The sequence below is a fragment of the Limulus polyphemus genome, unplaced genomic scaffold (genome assembly GCF_000517525.1).
Source record: "Limulus polyphemus unplaced genomic scaffold, Limulus_polyphemus-2.1.2 Scaffold10229, whole genome shotgun sequence".
In the NCBI taxonomy this organism is placed as follows: Eukaryota; Metazoa; Arthropoda; class Merostomata; order Xiphosura; family Limulidae; genus Limulus; species Limulus polyphemus.
The window spans coordinates 4689-10792 of record NW_013675839.1 but is presented as its reverse complement, the minus strand read 5'-3'; the positions used below and the strand labels follow the sequence as shown (position 1 = coordinate 10792).

The window sequence follows — 6104 nt, the reverse complement described above, 5'->3', positions numbered from 1 at the left end:
AATACTTTTAAGAATGTAAATAACATTGCAACCAAGAAAAAGCACGAAGTTCGATATATGCTTATCCTCCCTCATAAAGATTGCCCCATAAGTCTAGTTGTAGTACAGCACAAATTCTGGAATTTGCAGGACATAACCAGCACTAAATATGTGCCAGGTTTGGTTAACTTTACAGTTGGTGGATAGGGGAAGGTGTTGGTAGCTCACGTTGACTAACCGCGTGGATATAGTTGTAAAATAGAAGGCTATGTTGTATGGCCATTCAACTTAATAATTAGTAAATTAAATATTCTATGTTTACAACAAGTTATTATTAAAATTAAAAACGAAAAGAAGAATGAAAACTTTTTTTTAATAATTGTCAAATTTACACTGTAATTAATATCCATGTTTTGTTAGTGAAATTTTTGTTTCATTAAATGTAATAAGCTTAATATAATTGAATTACATCGATGGAGAGTTTATAGAAATATTTTAATGGTGATATATATAATTTTGCGGGAAGTCCCTTTAATATCACGTGATAATATAATAAAGTGTGATTAACCAATTATTTTGCTGGTTTTGGTTTCTGTGATAAAAGTGAAGTTATCATATTGTCGAAAATAAATGTAAATCGTAAGATTGTAAATAAGAGGTAAGTGAATCGAGTGTAATACTAGTAATACGATTGTAAGGCTGTTGCAAACTGTGTACTTGAACCGTCAAGGTGTGTTGTATTTGTTTCATGTATAGATCGAATTCAGTGTTATGCATATAGCGAAATAATGTCTGTGCGTACATGTCTTGTACTGTTATAGTTATAACAAGTTTATTACTTTAAATTGTCTTACTCAGTTACTGTTTCTTAATATTAATAGTTACTACTATTAATCTTAGTTACGTTTAGTTGTACTGTTTAAGTGTTTTAACTTTTATTTGAGCTCTAACTATGGGGTAAAAATTAATAAAGAATATTCTGAATGTGAGTTAACACTAATATAGAAATTATGTTTAAATCATTTTCCATTCTTATCAGTTTATTCCACGATGAAGTGCTACGGAGCTCTGTTTGATATCATATGCAATCTATAAGATATATCCAGACAATTTTGGCATAGTAAGTAATATGTCAATACTAGATCTTCATATTTTTGAAAATTACTTGTAAATTCTCAGGTCCCAAAGAAATAATTTGGAAATATATGAAATTTTGAGGTGAAGTATCTCGGTCTCTATACTGACAGTCAGTGACACTGACAGTTAAAAGTTTACCAAAGCTGAAAGAGGCTCCTCATAATGCTTCTAACAACTGATATGATGAAATGTTACTTCATAGAAAAATTGCATAACCTATTCTACATATGTAAGGTACTTCCTATACAAACCACTTCTTGAATACTGGTAACCTGTTACAGTGTCGGAAGTGGCCACATGGTCATGTCATTCTTGCTTCTGTTAGTTGTAGATGGAAGGATTTGGTTAATATTTATTTGGTTAAGTTTTTGAAATATGTAACATAATGTTTTGTAGAAATCCATACAAATATATATATATAAAGATACAGTAGGACATTTTATAGGAAAGAACAGAATGCCTGTTTTTTGAAAAACCTCTTTCTTTATTTTTTATATTCAAAGATATGTATGTTTAAGCAGATGTTTAGAATATTTTTTTCTATTGATACTAATAATACAGAAAGAAAAAATTAATTTTTTTGTTTGTGAAGTACAAGGTTTTAATTAATAATACAGCTTATTTATACAACTTCTGAATTAATGAGCAGTATTTTGCACTTGATTAACTGACCTATTAAAATAAACTGCTTTTGATCTAATTTTAGTTGTTATGGCTGAAATCGAGAAACCTCCTCCTTACCCTGTGACCTCAACCAATCCCGAGAGATCAGGTATGTGTAAACTAATTCATTGACAGTTTTGAATCATAGTTTTCTGTAGCTGTCAAATAATTAAATTTCTAAATACGGGAAAATGAACTGTAGTTGGTTAAAGAAAAAACATTGAGAAAGGAAATATGATGAAAGAATGTATTAATTCTAAGGCACACTTTTACCTTAAAATAAAACTTGTGTGGAATCACACAATACCAACATTATGTTTAAAATAACATGCAATAACTGTCCAGAATTGTACATTAGAGAAACGGGAAAAAAATTGGAAACGAGATTCACCGAGCATAATAATAATGAAAAGAACCAAAGATCAATAAATGCAAGATAAAGGAAGCTATCGTAATTTAACAAAACAGCCCTACCCTAAACCAACACCTTGTGGCATCAAGATATCTTTACTAAGCTGTTAAGTGACCAGTCATGTGACCTCTTTGTTCCACGCTGTATATATATTCATGTGTGTCTGTAAACTACTTGTACTTGATGATGACATAATCTTGTCGAAATGTACATTTATAATAAATTTTGTTCATTATCTATTCAAGCTCTTACCTTGATTTTATTTACGTCTTGATATTTTATAGCCAGATTTCTGCTGTATTTGAGGAAACTAGCAGATAAGAGCTTACCAGTAAAAATATTACATGATATGTTATTAAAGGCTAATCTGAAATATATCTAAGTAGGTTGCTTGATTTCATATTACATATTTTTATTGTTCTGCAGCCTTTCTCCTTTGCCATTTTAAAATATGAGCAAAAAGTATATAGTCTTATGTATATAGCTGAATGCTTAACTGTAATCTGAACTACTTTAAAACAATGAGAAATACACACGTTTTGTTATTCACTTAGTAACCATTTGTAATATACAAGGAAGACATTTACATCTTTGTTTCAGCTGTGAGGGTACTCATCAGTTGTGCCTGAATAACAGTACAGAATTTACAATGACATGGTGCACATGCAGTCATGTTACCTTATCCAAGAATATAAAACTGACCTTTACAAAATGATCTGTCTTAGCTGTGTTTTAGTAGGCTAATATTTTGTAAAATACAGTCACATTTCAGTTATTATACATTATATGTGTATATAAATTATTAATATTTACAAATAAGTTAAGCTTATTTTTCCTAAAACATAGAACAGTAAATAAATAAGTAAAACAAACAATTATCTCTTTTAAGTACGACTTTTGTACTTGTTTGTTGCTTGTTGTAAATTGCTAAGCCTTTCAAAATTTTGCACGTGGAGGATATGAAACAAAATAGTTTTTTTATGTTTTATATATACACACAGTTGAATAACCCAAAAATCATAAATTACAATATTAATACCATAGAATTCCACTATAATTTATAAAGCTTAGTAACTAAACTGTATTTGGGTGTAAAAAAAATATGAAATTTTGAGCAGACTAAAGACACAACCTACCTCCTTGAAATATTGGTTGGAAAGTAAGAAATGGCACTGTAACACTTTAAAATGGCTGAGAAAGTCACTAGGGGGACATTCTGAGCTTTCAATTATTTATTCACATGTCATGTACACAAGTAAGTGTATATAAGGGAGGGTTTCCAAAAATGGAAAGAGGTGAGCGGGGCCACAGTGTTTGATTTATTACATGAGTGATATCTAACCAAATAGAAAAGCTAGGAGGTTCTTATTTTATATTATAGCTTGTCAATGTCAGTAATCTGAGTTCCTATTTCGTAAGAAACTATAGACTTTTTATTTAGACATTACAAACATCTAATTTGAACCAGTGCTGCATTCAACATACCACATGACACATAAAAATCAATGTTTATCTTTTAAATTAAATTAAGTAATGTATGATACTAAAATTTGAATTATAATCTACAGTTTCATACCAATCTTATTGGCATAAATTCATAAAATAGTCGTTCAATAAAATTTTGAATGCAAGTCAACAAACACGGTGACATGGCCTTTGACCCATGACCTGCAGAGATAGGGTTAATTAATAATTTTAAAGTAAAATTTCTTTATCATTTTGCTGTAGATAGAATATGAATAAGTGATCATATTTCTGACATTCATCAGTTTTTTTCTTGTACTCTCCAAATATGTTTTCTGTAAAACTTTGTGTATTTCATAAAAATTTTCTATCTTTTAAACTAACCATATCTGTTGTGATAACTATCCAATATCAAGGAAAACTTTCTGTCTGTCTGTGGATACATCTCCTAAATGTGTTAACTGATCCAGACCAATTTTGGCATGGTAACTTAGTAGCCAAAAACAAAACAAATTCATATTAACTCCTTAAACCCAAGCAGATGCTGTCAGTGTCTGTCTGAAAATCCCAATTTAACCATCTGACAGTGACATTGTCTGATAACATTTGTGTCTCTTTGGCTGAAAACTAATCCAAACCATGTTATTATCCATCTTTTATAAACAGACTGGAAAATTTTATAAGGTATGGTGATAATTGTTAGGGTATCATGAAAATAATTCTGGCAGAATGTGCAAAAAATTGTGGGTTTAAAAGAGTTAAAGTTTCCCATATATATTGAAAAATACACTTTTTTATAGAATAACCCCCAAATCTTTACTGTAGTAGCTATTGTAAATACCTGAGTTTGAACAAAACTAGCAACACAACAAAATTCTACAAGTCAAAGATTGTAAATAAAATCTTCAGCATTTTGGCTTGTTTCTCATAATAACTAAAATATTTAGTGAAAAAATATCACTCTACAATGTGAAGAATAAGTATACTACTGCTGTTTAACTTTTCTGCTCTTTTCTTATTCACACCATTTAACTTCTGGTTTATACTAGGGTTAGAATAAACACTTAAGCCTGAATTAGATAAGTATTTCATATTTTTTAGGATATTTCGTACTTCTTAATAAAGAATATAGAAGCAAAATTTGAGATTATTATTAAATTTAATGCATTAGATATACCAAATTCAGTTAGTAGAAATCTTGACGACATCTCTACTTTGAATTGTGCTGCTTTGAACAAGAAGTGACATAACTGATTTGCCACTTTTGCTAAGTTTCTCAACTCTGCTGTCACACCTCCTCACTTCCAATCCACTTTCTGTCTCACAACGTTTGTTTGAAGAAGAAATGCTAGTGAAAATCCTCACAGATATTTTACTAATTTTTAGCTAATTTGTATGTGTTTTCCACATTTTTCATAGAAAAAAAAGACAGAGGTGTGCAGACTTAAAATATCTTACAAAACTTTTAAAGTACGTTACAAGAGCTTCAGAAAAAAAAAAGCCCATTATGGACCGAGTTCACTTGTAGAATTTCACCAGATCTGTCAGGCTTTCATCAAGGGCAGAGCAAAGTATGCAATTTACCACTCTGAAAATTAGTGAACTTGCACATGTACTTAATTTTCATGCATGTGTCATGGGTAGTGTACTTTTTTTAACAAATAATTTCTTGGTAAGTGAAGTAAATGTTGTATTTGTTGTCTTAAAGTTCGTGTAACAGATGTGTGAATATAACTTATAGATAATAACAGATCATTTGGTCTTTCAATGCTGCTTTTGTATATCCATCACCATTAAACCTACCATTCAGTTGCAAGGAACGATCGATTTCATCTTGTATGTTTCAATATTTAAAACTGTAACACAAAGTTTTGAGCATGGTTCTTGAAGGTTCAGAACATGATTATAAACCATAATGTGAAAACTTACTACAGCAATGTTTAATTGACATGATCTAGAAATGATCAGATATTGACTGAAGCCTTGACTGGATTGTTGGATTAATTGATTTTTGGAATAATGCAAAATAGTAATTTTGATTAGTTCATTATTTTAGTCACACTCAATTACAAATTTTCATGACATTAATAAATTTAGTCATAATTTGAATTAATCAATTAGTATGTGTGACACTGTTCAATGTAATAGCTGCTCATAGGTAATTGGTAATATTGATTAACTGATTAAAGTTCCAGCTCTCAGTGACATGGTAAAGTGAACTTAATGGCACTTGGAAGCCGGACCTGAACTTGGAAGATAAACCGAGACTCCACATTAGATAGGAGATAATGGAACTACACATGGAAGAGAGACATTATAATTACATGTTGTAGTAGAGTGACGCTAGAACTACCCGTTGTAGTAGAGTGACGCTAGAACTACCCGTTGTAGTAGAGTGACGCTAGAACTACCCGTTGTAGTAGAGTGACGCTAGAACTACCCGTTGTAG

General features: G+C 30.5%; 1 long non-coding RNA gene across 2 annotated transcripts in view; it reads left to right on the top strand.

The window, feature by feature from the left end:
* The first annotated feature begins 464 nt into the window (after positions 1 to 464).
* LOC106476301 overlaps positions 465 to 6104 on the top strand; it is a 7863-nt gene continuing 2223 nt past the window's right edge. Inside the window, exons 1-2 of one of the 2 annotated variants that reach the window (XR_002609124.1) lie at positions 465 to 709; positions 1823 to 1888. This is a non-coding gene — a long non-coding RNA (uncharacterized LOC106476301). The remainder of the gene's footprint in view (positions 710 to 1822; positions 1889 to 6104) is intronic. The other variant, XR_001291883.2, reaches the window with a different exon arrangement.